The sequence below is a fragment of the Rhincodon typus genome, chromosome 2, assembly GCF_021869965.1.
Source record: "Rhincodon typus isolate 14 chromosome 2, sRhiTyp1.1, whole genome shotgun sequence".
In the NCBI taxonomy this organism is placed as follows: domain Eukaryota; kingdom Metazoa; phylum Chordata; class Chondrichthyes; order Orectolobiformes; family Rhincodontidae; genus Rhincodon; species Rhincodon typus.
Window position 1 is genome coordinate 53,448,405 of NC_063333.1, and position 18,203 is coordinate 53,466,607.

The 18,203-nt window shown below is 41.1% G+C and overlaps 1 long non-coding RNA gene across 1 annotated transcript in view; it reads left to right on the forward strand.

Moving 5' to 3' along the window:
- Positions 1–203: 203 nt before the first annotated feature.
- LOC125486784 overlaps positions 204–18,203 on the forward strand; it is a 34,262-nt gene continuing 16,262 nt past the window's right edge. Inside the window, exons 1-2 of the long non-coding RNA XR_007265397.1 lie at positions 204–1,184; positions 13,187–13,296. This is a non-coding gene — a long non-coding RNA (uncharacterized LOC125486784). The remainder of the gene's footprint in view (positions 1,185–13,186; positions 13,297–18,203) is intronic.

Here is an 18,203-nt window from a genome sequence, read left to right on the forward strand (position 1 = left end):
TTTAGGAATGCCATTTTTATTTTGGGAATTTAAGGTTTAAATTTAAAAATAGGAATGTCTTGTTTCAGAGGATGGTTGTACAGACGTAATGCAATTGTCATTCAAAAGGTGGCCTGTATTTATTTTAAAAATCAGTTTGAAGTTAGAAACCATTATACATAAGTGTCCTCTTTCTATGTTTCTTGTGGAAATTAAATGTCTATAGTTATCATCATAAGGGGTTTAAATTATTCATATAATTTTCAAGAATTGAAAGTTGCAGATGATTGATTGACACTACCTAGGTATGCCACATTTTCATGAGGATGGATTGCAAGGACATTTTTGGGTTTTATCCAAATGATTTCTAACAGGCAGTTGAAGCCTGGGAGCAGCTTTGAGAAGCTGAGTGAGTTTGTCAGGATCTGTAGACTGGAAGCAAATGACTTCAGAGATTGTAGAGACACCGAACAAGAAAGCCATTAGGCCCATGCTTAAGCAGGGTGCCTTCAACTGTTAGGGGAGCTAGAAGGTTGCCAAGCCAGACCCTGATAAATATCATACCACTTGGAGAATGAGAAGAATATTGAGGAGAATCAGTGTATTGCTGAGTGCTGTGACACACCTTGGTGTGTCCTAGGAGAAGTGAATAGACACACAAAATTCTGTTTAGTGTAGGTCAGACTTACTTAAAGAGCAACTTTCCATGAAATGTAATGCGTTCATGCTTGCTTTGTTTAGTTCTTATATGGTACAACTTTTTTAAATGTGAAATCTTCTGATGTACTGTTTTCAGTTAATAACTGGGAGTTTGATGTTCTTTATAATTTACTCTTCTCCTTCATAATTTATTTTTGAAACGTAAAAATAAAGAAATTTAGTGTTGGAGGTTTTGTACTTGCTAATTTGGCTTTACGTTGTCTCCAATCTAAAGTCATGGTCAATTATATGTTCAATGCAGACTCCAGAAGTTGTAGCCATCGATCTTTGTGACCCAGCTAACAAAAGGAAAGAAAATTACTGATTCTGCCAAGCAACAATAATTTAAAATCAGCCCTAATGTTGCTTTATGGTAAAGAAAAATAACAATATATTAAGCTACTTTGTTTTTTATTCTTCCTTTCCCCAGATGATCCAGACAACGAAAACTCTGTTAGAAAATGGTGATGGAGTGTGTGAAAAATTAATGCAGTGTCAAAGAGCAGGTAAGTGCAAATTATTGCCCGCTAATACGGAATTTGAATATTGCTGAACAGAGAGGCATGTTGCCAAATCTTTTTATCTTGCACTTATCAACACAAATGCAAGAATGCCAATTTTCAAACAATCACAATATATACTACAGGACAGAAGGATGCTGATTGGTTGGCAGGTCGGTTCTGATTGGCCAAGATTTTGCTATGGAGAAAGCAACAGGGAACTTTAGGTTCCCCAAGTTCCCAGGTAAATCAAAAAAGGCACAAGGCTTGTACATGTTGGTTTTATTTGCAGTGAATGGGTCTCTGCTTTTGAATGTATTATCACTTCTGACAAATATAATTGTATCACATTACAGGCTCAACTGATTCTTTTAAATTGCTTGCTAGCAATTAGCACACTCTTAGCATTGTTCAGCAAGTACTGCCCAATTGTGGTATAACATGTAACTGTAGACAAAAGTATCTTTTCAATGCTGAAGGAGTGCTTCACTCACTAAACTTACCTGCTTTCTTGCTTACCATTATCTCTGCTTCCCAATCCAAAGTATCCCACTGGGATTAGACACCTGCAGGTCAGTGACCGGTCCACTTTCCCAGTGATCCCAGGATCATCAGACCATTATTCCCAAAAATCAAAATCTGTAACCAGCACATCCATTCCCCCACTTCCACTCAACCACCACCCAAACACCCCATTATTCCCGTTAACCCAGCAGCAAGTTTCCTACCTGCTTCTAGGCTGCAACCATCTCTAAAGAATTCCACATCTCATAAGGTGCCAAGCCAATCAGTCAGCCTAGGTTCTGGGCAAGGAATCTGCTTTTGAACATTTTCATCAATACCCGTTCAAAGAGACAAACTAACAGTCGAGTCAGACCTTAAAACACTTTTTAAAAATTCTCACGCCATTACTATCTGCTTCAAAGCATCTGCAAAAAGTGTTTCTGCAATTAGAGAGATATCATCTGGACATGACATGGAAGCAAAGGAAACAGATATGCGTCATTGACATGCTGTTGATAGCAGCACTCCCTATGAAGAAATAGAGGAGTCTACAACAAAAGCAGCTGTGGAATCCATCAACTCAGTAAAGATACTGAATTTAACAAACACCTTGCTCAACTGAAGTGAATTACCCAACTAGACACAATTCTCCAAGTGTTGAAAGAAATAGTGACGAAAGGATCGCTTAGAAGTATCAAGGTCAATCCTACAGATACAAGTTTGTTATGGGCACGCAGAGAGGAATTGACAGCACATGATGGCGTTATCTACAGAAGAAATAGAGTCATTATCCCTGAGAAGCAGAGAGATGCAATACTAAATACAAGCCACCAATGAATTGAGTCATGTCTGAGGATAATAAGAAAAGTGCTGTACTGGACAGACAGACATAAGCAATGACATCAAGGATCACATCAGCCAATGCCATGCTTATAATGAGTAAACTAAGTAAGCAAAGACCACAGAGCAACCTTCACCCTGGCAGTGCACAGCAACCAACAATGGAAATGGAGTAACAACAGTTATGGCAGGAACAAAAAGTGACATGGGAACCATACTTCCAGTTGGAAAGAGCAGCCAATAACAAAATACTCACATACCATTAAGAGACGATGGGCAGAATCTTACAGGAGTCTGAGCAACTTGGACCCTGGTAAGGTTTATGTCAGAATCACTTGAAAAATTCAATAGGCACGTCTCTACATCGGGAGACATCACCTGTCATCTTTTATGCTTTTGACACACAGCATAGCAAGTTTCTCATCAGCAGCAACAAATTACCAATTAGGGATTACTGTTTGTTAAATGTTTTGTTTACAACCCAAATTGCCTTATTAAAATTCAGCTTTCTATTTTACCAAACATGCCAATAAGATGTTGACAGTCTCGCTATGAAAATCAAAGTGAGTACCTGGCAACTTCAGCTTGCCATTTGTTCTAAAAGACCTGTATGTTGGACACCAGGCAACAACATGATCATGGCTGTCTGCGTGGGCATTGGCCACATTCACCCAAGTTTTTTGTCTTTGCCTTGCCATTTAGCACAGAAGGACTAAACATACAAAAAAATTGTGGACGCTGGCAATCAGAAACAAAATCAGAAATTGCTGGAAAAACTCGGCAGGTTAGGCTATATTTGTGGAAGTTCTACAATCAGAACATAGGTGTTCTGAAGCAATGTCACTGGACCTGAAACATTAACTTTCTTTCGCTCCACAGCTGCTGTGTTTTTCCAGCAATTTCTGACTTTGTTCACAAAGGAAGGATGATTTTCATTGTTGTCAGCAGGTCTCAGTCAAGTAGCGGTGGAAAGCTCTCACTTGGAGGGTCCTGGCACAAAAGCCAAGGCAAACCTCCTATATGAGTGCAGGAGCTTGGATATGGTCAGTCAGAATGCTCCCCACAAATAGGTTCAGACAGCACACCATGCCTCTTGACTCTTTTTTTCCCTATTAAATTCTGTTTCCTTCCTGGAATGAGAGAGAGAGAGAGACAGACAGGTGTTGAGGGAGATGAAAGTGGGTGGCAGAGTTGTTATTGTTGAGAGCAGGAGGCGTCCCAAGTGATTGATGAGGGAGCACAGAGGGTATGCAGAGTTAGTAGTGTTGGAGATTGGAGTGAGTGACAACAAGTGAGGGGAGATGTTGCGGGCAATAGTGAGAAGGTAGAGCATGAGCCTTGGTGGGAGGTCAGTACAGATGAGATATCAGAGGGTACATGGTGGTAATTGCACTGGCAAAGTGCAGAAGGTTATTGACCTTCTTCCTACAATTATGGCCATTCTTCCACACAGCTGACACTGCAGTGACCCAGGTGGGAACCTCGTCTCGGGTCTGGGGTCCTGGCCTTCACTGTTGGTCTGAGAGAAAGAGAAAGTCTGTGTCTGTACCACTCTTCTAGCGCACCTCCAGGACCCTGCCTGCAAAGCAGTGCACCAATTTCCCCCTGTCTGCCATGTCTGGGGCAAAAGCCAGGAACTGTGCAGGGCAGCTACAAACTGACACCGCTTATCTGAATGCACAATGGATGGTACCTGCGCATGGAGTGCCAGTCAATTCCGGGATATCCAGTGAGTGGTGAGTTATTCTGGGAATGGTGTGTACTGAGATGGGGCTAGAATCAAGTGTGAGTGTCATAAAGGGGCATGATAGGTGAATAGATAATAGGGTGAGTCTGTGAAGATACAGTGAGAAAACCTGCACCAAAAAAACCCTCCACAAAAATTAATGTAACTTCACTCTAAGCCAAAAAAGCCCAAGATTCAGCCTATGTGTGCAATGTATGTGCAGAGACTGATGAAAATACTGGACTGCTAATACATGAGAACAGTTGTGTGCATAGTTGATCACTTAACTAACTCAATGTAAACGATAATCAATACTTACGGTAGTATTGTCGTCATGTGACCTCTAATATGAGTCAATTACTGTAAACGTCCATCCCACAACCAGTTGTATTAAGAATAAAGAGCAAACAACAATAACAGTGAGTGAATAGGCCTTGGTATCAATTAGGATGCAGGCAGCAGAGTTTTGAGTATCGTAAAGCTGACAGAGAGGTAGAATAGACCAGAAAATGTTCAATTAAATTTTACATCTTTACCTAGAAGAGTATTGAATATAAAAGTAAGGAAGTAACAATGAAGTTGGATAAGAAATTGAATAGACCAGAGTTGTGTAGATTTTTGGTACCTATTAGGGTAGGACACTGGGGCTGTGGGAAAAGCTGTGAGGAAAGGATATTGTCAGAATCAGCTAGAACAGAGAAGGTAACAGGGTCATACTCTTTCAATTAAGAGTGTATGATTGTTTCAATAGTTGGCAATTTAACATCAAAGGACATTGTCTCAGAATTATCGCAGCATTATAATTTTTTCACACATTGGGTTAATAGAATAAATGACCCACAATTTGTTAGGTAAAAGGCATGTACGTGTTGCATGCTGGATGTGCACTGTCTAGCATATTAAGATAAAAACACAAAATGGAGGTCAGTTAACCACATCTAAATAAGTGCTATATTCTATGTATTTGCAATTGGGGGGCTGAAAGACTGTTTGAAGCAGCTCTCCAAGATTGGTTTGCCTTGGGGCAACCAGTGCCAGAACTCATGGAAACTGAATCCAAGGATTCCCTGTTAGTTCTGATAAAATAGATAAGTAACTTATTGGAATGTGGAGCCAAAAAAAGCAGGAGTTTGTTTCCTGATTCCACATCAAAAGAACCAGTTCCCACCGCCATGCCTGAATCACTTTGTTATAACAATGTCCAATATCTGGAAGACTGTGACCCCTTAACATAGTGCAGAGATGTACCTTCCCCACTACCCCACACTTATAAATATGGTTACATTTGAGTTTCATTGAGGCAAAAGAACATAATATATACCAGATCCTGTCTGTCCATGGGGATAGTGGCACAGACTTCCCACAAGGATTAGAAAACGCAAATATCATTAACCTGTCACTCTCCTATGAACCGCACGATCAGACCGAAAGAGACAATAATGTGGGTCTGGGACCAACCTTACAAATGTGTGTATCCACAGGTAGTGAATTAGTGGGTAATGAAGGGTGAGTGCAGTCTAAATGGGAACAGGATAATATTTGAGCAGAATGAATAACAAAATGAATGATACAAGGAAAAGTGCAAAGAAATTAGATGAGATTGGATATCTTCAGTTGAAGAACTAGTACCAACTCAAGCCTAATGGGTCAGAAGGCCTATTTCTTTCCTAAAGTGTTTTTGATTCTGAAAACCTGTGGGGTGGTAGAGACAGAGGTGAAAAAGCTGGAGTACTTGCCATGAATATTACCTTCAATGCCACAGCTGGTAAGAAAAGGAAAACTCAGCACAAAAATTGCTGTTTCCACGCTTAAGTTTAAAGATTATTGTCATTTACCTCCTTTACTCCTGACCTGTCAAGGCTAGACTTTCCTCTATTGGCAATCAGTGGGTTTTAGACCAACTTGAATGTGTTGTTTCATGGAATCATACAGTACAGAAGAGGCCCTTCAGCCCATTGAGTCTGCACCTGCAAAAACTATTCTAAATCTACACTGGCCCCACTTTCCAGCATTTGACCCATAACCTTGAATGTTATGTCATTTCAAGTACTCGTCCAAGTACTTTTTAAGAGATTGTGAGGTTGTCGCCTCAACTAACCTTGCAGTCAGTGCATTCCAGATTTCCACCACCCTCTAAACCTTCTGCCTTTCACCTTAAAATTATGCTACTGTTACTGACCCTTCAAAAAATGAACAGCTGCTTTCTATCCACCATGTCCATGTCCCCATAATCCTATACACTTCACTTAGATCTCTTCTTAGCCTTCTCTGCTCTGAAGAAAACGACATGAATTTATCCAGCCTCTCTTTATAGCTAAACTGCTCCATCCAAGATAACATCCTAATGATTCTCCTCTGCACCCCCTCCAGTCTAATCACATCCTTCCTATAGTGCGGTGACGAGATCTGTACACAGTACTCCAGCTGTGGCCTAACCAAAGTTTTTTTTGCAGCTCAACTGATAAAGGCAAGTGTCCTCTATGCCCTCTCAGTTACACCATCAACCTGTTCTGCCACCTTCAGGGACCTGTTAATAAGCACACCAGATCCCTCTGATCCTCTGAGCTTCCTAGTGTCTTGCTATTAATTGCACTTAGAAACTAACTGGATTTCCATTAATTGAGTGTTACTCTTCCAAAATGTATCACCTTACATTTATCAGGGTTAAATTTCATCTGCTACTGATCTGCCCATCTGACCAATTAGTTTATATCCTTCTGTAACCAAAGACCTGTTCCTTGCTGTCAACCTCCCAGCCATTCATTGTGTCACCTGCAAACTTACTTATTATTCCCCACATTTTCTTGTATATCACTTGTATATATCATGAACCATAAGGAACTCAGCACTGATCCCCTTAGATACCAGCCTCCAGTCACATAAACAGCCTTCTACAACCACCCTCTGTCTCCTAATACTAAGCTAATTTTGAATACATCTTGTCAAATTATCCTGGATTCCATGTGCTTTATTGGTCTCTCATATGGGACCTTGTCAAAAGCTTTGCTGAAATCCAAAAAAAGTACATGAACTGCACTAATCTCATCTACACACCTGGTCACCTCCTTGCAAAATTCAATCAAATGTGTCAGGCATGACTTCCCTCTGACAAAGCCATATTAACTATCCCTGATCAAACTTTGCCTCTCCAAGCGGAGACCGATTCTCTTCTTCAGAATCTTCTCTAGTATTTTTTCCTACCATTGATCTGAGACTCACTGGTCTGTAATTCCTTGTTTTATCTCTACCACCCTTCTTGAAAAATGGAACCACATTTATACCACTGTTTGTACCCAACTCTTCTCGACCACCTTATTAGCCTGCCCAGGTGCAGATTTGGGCTAATGAAGGGTGCACACAAGTGGTGGAAGTGAAATTTTGAATATGAGTGGAATTTAAAAGAAAGGCTGACTTTAGATCCTGTGAAGCAACTTCTCACCACCCTTCAATTACCTGGTAGTTTTGTGCAAATGTGATTTATGACACCTTGGTAAATGTAGCCAGGCATGTAATATTAATAAAGAGAATTTTATAACCGGTTTGCAAAAACAATAATGACATCTCAACCTGTTAATGGAGAGACAATAAAGAAAAAGAAACTCCAGGATTCACTGATGTTAGACAATGAAGCAATCCAGGACCTAATTACATAGAACCTAGAACATTACAGCGCAGTACAGGCCCTTCGGCCCTCGATGTTGCGCCGACCTGTGAAACCAATCTGAAGCCCATCTAACCTAAACTATTCCATTATCATCCATATGTTTATCCAATGACCATTTAAATGCCCTTAAAGTTGGCGAGTCTACTATTTTTGCAGGCAGGGCATTCCACGCCCTTACTACTCTCTGAGTAAAGAACCTACCTCTGACATCTGTCCTATATCTATCACCCCTCAATTTAAAGCTATGTCCCCTCGTGCTAGCCATCACCATCCGAGGAAAAAGGCTCCCACTGTCCACCCTATCTAATCCTCTGATCATCTTGTATGTCTCTATCAAGTCACCTCTTAACCTTCTTCTCTCTAACGAAAACAACCTCAAGACCCTCAGCCTTTCCTCATAAGACCTTCCCTCCATATCAGGCAACATCCTGATAAATCTCCTCTGCACCCTTTCCAATGCTTCCACATCCTTCCTATAATGCAGTGACCAGAACTGTACGCAATACCCCAAGTGCGGCCGCACCAGAGTTTTGTACAGCTGCAACATGACCTCATGGCTCCGAAACTCAATCCCTCTACCAATAAAACCTAACATACTGTACGCCTTCTTAACAACGCTATCAACCTGGGTGGCAACTTTCAGTGATCTATGCACATGGACACCGAGATTTTTCTGCTCATCCACACTACCAAGAATCTTACCATTAGCCCAGTACTCTGTATTCCTGTTACTCCTTCCAAAGTGAATCACCTCACACTTTTCCACATTAAACTCCATTCGCCACCTCTCAGCCCAGCTCTGCAGCTTATCTATGTCCCTCTGTAACCTGCAACATCCTTCCGCACTATCCACAACTCCACCAACTTTGGTGTCATCCGCAAATTTACTAACCCATCCTTCTACGCCCTCATCCAGGTCATTTATAAAAATGACAAACAGCAGTGGCCCCAAAACAGATCCTTGAGGTACACCACTAGTAACTGAACTCCAGGATGAACATTTCCCATCAACCACCACCCTCTGTCTTCTTACAGCTAGCCAATTTCTGATCCAAACCGCTAAATCACCCTCAATCCCATGCCTCCATATTTTCTGCAATAGCCTACCATGGGGAACCTTATCAAACGCTTTACTGAAATCCATATACACCAGATCAACCGCTTTACCCTCATCCACCTGTTTGGTCACCTTCTGAAAGAACTCAATAAGGTTTGTGAGGCACGACCTACCCTTCACAAAACCATTCTTTGTATGGTGTTGCTGAAGTGGTGCTATATATAGTAAAGTGCATATAATCTTCTATGTCCCTCCACAATATTAGTCCAACGTTCTACAAGAAGCTGGAGCCAAGTTTCAGCTACAGCTAACCATTGCTATTATTGATTGCGTCAACCCTGTCATTTTATGGTCATTCATGGTGACATTTTAATTGATGAAACACCTTTGTAGCTGACAAACTGCTGACCTTAGATCCCTTGAAGGAAATTCCCACTAATCATTGCTAGGAAGGTGTGTGCAAATGATTGATAGCACCTTGGTAGATGTTGCCAAGCAGGTAATATTGTTTGGGAGAGAAGAAATTGCAGGATACAGGAAAAGAATTGGACTTAGAAACTAACTGAATTTCCATTCAAAGGAGCTGATGCACACTGGAAGTGTTGAATGACATCCTTCAGTGCTGTAATATTCTAAGGTTCTATTGGACTTGATCACCTTTTCATGCCATCTTTCATTGACTGCCAATGAAAATTTGACATACTTTAACTGGAGCTTTTCTAAAAAGCAACCAATACCAGGGTTGTTCAAATCACGGCTGGAGGTGGAGCCATTGCAACGCTTGTTTTCACTTCCTTTGGGAAATAATTCCTCCCAGTACACTAACTGTTGGCTAAAACCAGGTATACTGTCTACAGATATTGATGTAATAGTGGGCAAGCACAGTGCATCTATTGCAACTTGAACTGCCTCATGTCCTTTTGCAGGCTATTAGCTTCCGAAACATAAAGTAGGAGTTTGTCATTGTAACTGGTACTGATAATGTTTCTGTTAATAAGCAATTGGCACAAGGTGGATGAGAACTTATCTGCACACAGAAAGCAAAATAAATTATTGAACAATCATGCATTAAAGCAGAAAACAAAATTGCAAGTTTCTCAATAATTTAGGTTCAACAAATAACATTCATTAACTTATCAAAAAAGAGCATCTACTTTTTTTTTAAAACTAATTACAGATAGTTGTTCTAGAATAGATTGTTCAGAATTGTGGTATCCACTTTATTAATAAGGATACCTTCGCTGCTGGAGGGCATTATATGCCGAGCTAAAATTAATAGTGATGGATTAGGTATAAAGAAATTTATCTCTTCAACATTTTCAACATATTTAAGAGGGAATAAAGTTAATTAAATACAACTTTATCTGTGTTAAGCATATTCCCTAGAGATGTTTAAGCTGAAGTGTGAAGGAAAGTCCGGAGAAAAGCTTTATATTCAAATATCTATTCACAATACCTATTGGGAGATTAAAAAAGTACTATAAGTACTATATTCTAAAGTTCAATATCAAATTGTTTGATCCACTAAGACCTGTGATTTCATCTCTCATTCCCTCTGGTGCTCCTCTAATAGCCTTTCCTCAAATCTCTTAATTGTGATTTTTTTTCAAAAGGTGCTGTGTTCCTACTCAAGTTACTGGATAATAGGAATAGACAAGTAGACCTGGACTGCAAACCATACTTTTATCCCTGTTTTGGGGCAGAAACAGGGCAGTACTGAAATGAAAAATGAGTGTATTTCTGTATTTTGCCTCCTGTCAATCAAGGCCTAACCATAGCAGCCAAAGGCTGAAGTGAGCTGAAGTTGTAGCCTCCCAGGTCCTGTGACTCCAATAAGACTTTGATACATGGCACATTCTCTGTGCGAGACTTACTCAGTAGATCAGAGATTACAGGACCAAAACATTAAGGCCCAACTACCTGCAAGAATTCATCTTTTCAGAAAAGCTTTTTCTACAATTCTTGGCATTTCAGCTATTATATTCAGTGCAAAAACATTCTCTAAGGAAGAACAAGAGTGCTATTGCAAACCACAGCCATGTCCACCACCACCATCCCCCACAGACTCTTACTAATTGGATTAACTTAAGCAACAGATGGGGTTCTTTCAGGATGTCATTCTTGACCCTGTGAGGTATTCATGAAGGTGCTTGCACGTGACCTTACTACGCCCAGGGTCTCTATCAGTATAGAATAAGCAACTGAACATCAGTGAGGGCCAGTGTAACAGTAGATAATAATTCTCATGGGAGGCAATTTCAGACCTGCAACAACAGTTACCCCATTACCACAGCTGGAACTGCCTGTGGCAGTTCAGGAGACCATAGCCTTGAGTTACAGTGATTAAGGTTATTTTGATCCACAGTTGGATCAATGCAATGTAGCCAGGCTGCTGTACATTTCTGTAAAAGCAAGTCACAGATGCAGTGGTTAGTTCCTCTTGTTCCTCATGGACATGACGAGAGAGCAGGAAAAAGCTATTGTAGGGTTTCTACAAGCCAGAATATTTCTTATAATGTAAATGGCTGTGGGTGACATTGACGAGTCCAACATTGTTGCCCATCCCTAATTGCTCTTAAACTGAGCATTTCCTTAGGCGGTGAAGAGTGAACCACATTGCTGTGGGTCTGGAGTCACATGTAAGCCAGACAGGTAAGGATGGCAGTAAGGATTTTGTGAACTATATTGGATTCTATAGCAATTAGTGATAATTGTCATTGTTACCATGCTGATACTACTTTTCAATTCTAGATTTATTACTTATATTTAAATTCCTCCAGCTGCTTTTGTGGGATTTGAACCAGTGACCCCAGATAATAAGCCGGAGCCTCTGCATTACTAGTCGAATGACATTACTCTGCAACAGTCTCCCTAAATTGTCATCGACAATGTCCGCATAGCTCTGACTGATAAATTCAACAGCTTCATCAATCACAGAGTTTAAAACCTTTCAGGGACCCAACACCACAAAAAGCATGCAGAGAACAGATTCAACAAAATCTTTGCCTCACGTATCCTGCTTCCAAAGAAACATTTGCCACAAAATTCAATTTCGTGGAACTTGTTTTATTAGCACCATGCCTGCCATTCTTGCTCCTTGTTAATTGCTGATTGATTTCTGCTGGCTGTTGCTAAGTTTGGAGAACTCTTTGGAGGTTTCTAGTACCTGTTCCCACCATAATGTACATCTCCTTTAGAGGTGAGGCTGGCTTTAAGTTGTGTATGATGAGCAACCACAATGCAATAGAATTCCTCAAGATGGAGAGTGACATAGTTGATTCTGAGACTAGGGTCCTGAATCTGTATAGTGGAAATTACGTTGGTATGAAGTGTGAGTTGGGGGGGCATTACTTAAAGGAATGATGTCGGACAGGCAATGAGTGAATATAGAATCATAGAAGATAGGAGCAGAAGTAGGCCATTTGACCCCTCAAGCCTCTTCTGCCAATCAATATGATCATGGCTAATTATTAAGCTCAATTTCCCACCTTCTCCCCTGCCCCCCATATCCTTTGATCCCTTTAGCCACAAGAGTTATATCTGCCTCCTTCTGTGGTAGTGAATTCCACATACACCACTCTCCAGGTGAAGATATATCTCCTCACCTCAGTCTTAAAATATTTGCCCCCTTTCCTTAGCCCTGCCTCTGGTCTCCCCCACAATTGGGAACTTCCATCCTGAATCTAACCTGTCTAGTCCTGTTAGAATTTTATAGGTTTCTAAGTGAGTCCCCCTCCTGTGAATACAATCCTAATTGTCTCAATCTCTCCTCATACATCAGTCCTGCCATCCCAAGAATTGATTTGGTAGATGTTCAATGCACTCCCTGCAGAACAGGCTCGAAAGGCTGAATGGCCTACTCCTGCTCCTATTTTCCATGTTCCTGTGTGTAGGCCAGCTTTAAGCAGTGCTGATCTCACACAAATTTCAGTCCCCTTTTGAAGTTTACAGCCATTCTAGACTGCTTTTACTTCAGGAATGTGGACTACTATTGTTAAAATTAGTAGACAGCATGAAGCTTGCATGATGTTTGCGTTGGAAGGAACGGCATAAATTAATCATGCATCACAATCCCCCTTTCTCATTCCTTGCTTTTCTATAATTAACCTGCCTCCGAACACAGTTGATCAGTACGACTCAATTATTTAGTTTCCTCCAGTAACTGATGCCTAGTAACTGTGTTATGCTTAAGATTAATAAGTACTTCTTGTTTCCAGCAATGGAATTCCACGAAAATCTGAACAATGTTGGAGTCAAAGAAGGCCTTAAAGGAAGAAAACTGCATAAAGCTGTTGAGAATTTTACTTGGAACATCACTATTCTTAAGGTAATTAATTGCTAAGAATACTGTTAATATAAGACATACCTGATCAGCAATAAAATTTTCATTCGACAGGCATATCAAGGCATAAAATGTGTTCATAGAATATTACAATTTTTAAACATAGAATCATAGAATGGTCACCGCACAAAGGAGGCCATTCAGCTTGTCATGTTTGTGCGAGTTTTCTGCAGGTATAGCCCTGCATATTTTTCTTTGTCAGATAATGATCTTAATCCCCTTCTGAAAGATTCAATTGCATCTATCTCTGCCATTCTTTCAGACATTGCATTTCAGCTCCTAACTACTCATTACATAATTAAGATTTAACATATTGTCATTATTTTTTTGCCACTTACAATCGATATGTGTTCTTTAGTTGTGTTCCTTCCACCAATAAGAACAGTTTCTCCCTAACTACTTTCTCCAGACCCCTCATTGTTTTGAATAGTCCTGTTAAATCTCCTTTGAACCTTTTCTTCAAGAGGAACAGTGCCAACTTCTCAGATCTATTTCACAACTGAAGTCCCCGTAACCTTTCTCACAAATCATTTCTGCACTCTGAATAATGTCTCACATCCTTTCTAAATTGTGGGAACAGGCCACATTTGGAGTATTGTGTGCAGTTTTGGGCCCTGTATCTCAGGAAGGAAGTACAGGCCCTGGAGCGGGTACAGAGGAGGTTCACAAAAATGGTCCTGGGAATGAGAAGCTTAACATATGAGGAACGTTTGAGGACTCTGGGTCTGTACTCATTGGAATTTAGAAGGATGAGGAGGGTCTAATTGAAACTTACAGAATACTGAATGGCTTGGACAGAGTGGATGTTGGGAAGATGATTCCATTGGTCGGAGAGACTAGGACCCGAGGGCACAGCCTTAGAGTAAAGGGAAGATCTTTTAGAACAGAGATAAGGAGAAACTTCTTCAGCCAGAGAGTGGTGAATCTATGGAATTCACTGCCACAGAAGGCTGAGGAGGCCAGGTCATTGAGTACATTTAAGACTGAGATAGATAGGTTCTTGATTATCAAGGGGATCAAAGGTTACGGGAGAAATCGGGAGAATGGGGTTGAGGAACTTATCAGCTATGATTGAATGGCGGAGCAGAGTCGATGGGCCGAATGGCCTAATTTCTGCTCCTATGTCTTATGGTCTTATGGATGCAGTACTCCATTGAAGGCCAAACTAGTGTTTTATACAGGTTTAACATAGCTTTCTTGCCTTTGTATTCTGAGCCTCTACTTTAAAAACCCAGGATAATGTGCGCTTTATTAACCACTCTCTCAAGCTTTCCTGCCTCTTTCAATAATTTTTGCACGTTTACACCCATGTGTCTCTGCTCATGTATCCTCTTTAGAATCATACCATTTATTTTACGTTGTTTCTGTGTTCATCTTCCAAAAATGGATAGCTTCATACACTTCTACATTAAATTTAATTTTCCACTTGTCCACCCATTCCATCAACCTAAGTCCCCTTGAAGTTCTGCATTATCCATCACACATTTCACAAATGTCCAAGGTTTGTGTTGCCTTCAAATTTTAAAACTGTGCCCTGTACACCAAGGGCTAGTTCATTAATATATCAGGAAGTATAAGCATCCTAACACTGAATTCCTGTGTAACTCCACTATAACATTGTTCCAGTGTGAAAATAGGAGTAACAAAATACAAGACTTTTTTTAGGCTAATTAGTGGTGTATTTGTATAAAAAGATCTTTAAAACCATAAATTACTTTCAGCATAAATCTACCAGCAAGATACCAGAGATGGGAAACTATTTATGGGAAGGTAAATTGAATACTGGAACCATTTCCAATGAAGACACATCAAGAAGTGTTTCAGTAGAGCCTTTCAAAATGATGAAGGGTTTTGACAGATTGAATAGGGAAAGATTGAAGAGTTGTTGACAAGGAAGTATCAATGTAAAATTATCACTAAGAGGGTGAGAAGAGATGATAGGAGAAAAGTATTTGCACAGAGGCATGACAGAACAGAGTTTTATTTGCTGTAAGGATTGGGTTGAGGTCGATATCATTCTAACTGTTAGATATTTGAAGCATATTTGCAGGTATAAGGTTATAGAGATTAAAGCTAGGAATTATTTCTGATTTGCTTTAGCAAAAAGTCAATGCAAAAACAATAGGCTAAGTGGCCTACTGTATTGTAAATGTCAGTTGTTCACAATGTTCATGACTTTGATGATGATGAGATACCCCTTTTTCAGAACAATTGCAGTTAAAACAAACTGCAAGCTTCTACTAAAAACAACACGTTAGCATTATGATGAATAATCTCAAGAACCCTTAAAGGTTACAATTTTCCATTGAAATCCCTTTACATTTATTTAGCCTGTAGAACACAGAGAGTTGAAAATAGTAATGAAAGTACAATGATAGTTATTGACCAGATCTGTTGGAACTAAATTTTAGAAAAGTGGCCCCAGACCAGAGAGTTAAAAGCTGCTGCTGCTTGCTTATTTCAGAGGTCACACTAAATTTAATTTCTATTGTCATTTAGCATAATAGAACTACAAACCTGTAATTACGATGAAAACATTTAGTGGTATTTGTAGAAACAATTGCATTTCGTAAAGGATCCCAGAGATTAAAACAACTAACCATAACAATGTGATAGAAAAAGGATTCATATCTGATGTCCTCAACACCTCATCTTCACCATGGACGTCCAGTCCCTATACACTTGCATTCCCCATGCAGATGGCCTAAAAGCCCTCCGCTTCTTCCTCTCCCACAGGTCCAACCAGCCCTCCTCCACCGACACCCTTATCCGCTTAGCCGAACTCGTCCTCACCCTTAACAACTTCTCCTTCAACTCCTCCCACTTCCTACAGACAAAAGGGGTAGCCATGTGTCCCCGCATGGGCCCAAGCTCTGCCTGCCTCTTTGTAGGATACATGGAACAGTCCCTCTTCCGCAGCTACACTGGCCTCATCCCCCACCTCTTTCTCCGTTACATCAATGACTGTATTGGCGCCGCCTCATGCTCCCACGAGGAGCTCGAACAGTTCATCCACTTCACTAACACCTTTCACCCCAACCTTAAGTTCACCTGGACCATCTCCAGTACCTCTCTCTCCTTCCTGGACCTCTCTGTCTCCATCTCTGGTGACCGCCTAGAAACTGAAATCTATTCCAAGCCCAACGACTCCCACAGCTACCTAGAATACACCTCCTCTCACCCACCCTCCTGCAAGAATGCCATCTCCTATTCCCAATTCCTTTGCTCCGTCGCATCTGCTCCCAAGATGAGGCATTCCACTCCGGGACATCCCAGACGTGCTCGTTTTTCAAGGACCGCAATTTCCCCTCCACAGTGGTCGAAAACACCCTCGACCGCATCTCTTGTATTTACTGCACCTCAGCCCTCACATCCCCTCCCCGCAATAACAACAAAGACAGAATTCCCCTTGTCCTCACGTATCACCCCATCAACCTCCGGATTCAACGCATCATTCTCTGCCACTTCCGCCACCTGTAATCTGACCCCACTACTAAGGATGTATTTCCCTCCCCACTCTTATCTGCCTTCCGGAGGGACCGCTCTCTCCGTGACTCCCTTGACCGCTCCACACTCCCCACTAGCCCCACCACCCGCGGCACTTTTCCCTGCAACCGCAGGAAGTGCTACACCTGCCCCTACACCTCCCCCCTCACCTCCATCCCAGGCCCCAAGAAAACCTTTCACATTAAACAGATGTTCACCTGCACATCTGCTAATGTGGTATATTGTATCTGCTGTTCCCAATGTGGCCTCCTCTACATCGGGGAAACTAAGCAGAGGCTTTGTGGAACACCTACGCTTGGTTCGTGACAAACGACAACACCTCACAGTCACGAACCACTTCAACTCCCCCTCCCACTCCTTGGATGACATGTCCATCCTGGGCCTCTTCTAGTGCCACAACGATGCCACCCAAAGGCTGGAGGAACATCACCTCATATTCCGCTTGGGAACCCTGCAGCCCAATGGTCTCAATGTGGACTTCACAAGCTTCAAAATCTCCCCACCCCCGACCTCATCCCAAAACCATCAACCTCATTCCCGCCTCCTTGACCTGTCCGTCTTTTCTCCCACCTATCCGCTCCTCCCACCTCACTGACCAACCCCCACCCCCACCTCCTACCTACTAGCCTCATCCCCACCTCCTTGACCTATCCGTCTTCTTTCCACCTATCTGCTCCTCTATCCACCTTCTATCATCGCCTCCCCCTCTCTCTTTATTTATTTCAGAGCCCCCTTCCCCTCCCCATTTCTGAAGCAGGGTCCAGACCCAAAACATCAGCTTTCCTGCTCCTCTGATGCTGCCTGGCCTGCTGTATTCATCCAGCTCTACAGTTTGTTATCTTATTTCATATCTGATAGCATTTGGAGCTTTCCATACAATTATATTGTCCTTGAGAGAAAAATGAAAGTAATTTGTGACCTGGGAAATGCATTGTTTTCTTTTGTAGCCTGGCTTAATGTAGGTTGCCTGAAGGATCTTCCAGAATATCTGTTGTGATGAATGCACAATGATCCACAGGTTTGAATCATGTCCTTTCCTCAAGTGAAAACCACATCCATTGTTAATGATAATTGCTGTCATAAGGCCAAAGATTTTAATTTCTGTTGTATCAATCATTAGTTAAAATATTTTAAAATTGATCTTTATTTTTACTTCCATTAACTATATTTAGAGACGAGCATTTTTTTAACATTCGGATTTTTGCTTTATTCTGAAAGGTGCTAGTATGTGATTCCAGGGATACGGCAGTACCTTAGCAAGAGCCATATTTTTAATGAATGAACTCAAATATTGTTAGCAAGCTATTTGATTTTGGAGTACATGATAATGTAGCCCAAAATATTCGCACCTTGTACCAAAATGGTGCAGTATTCTAAATGGAGTC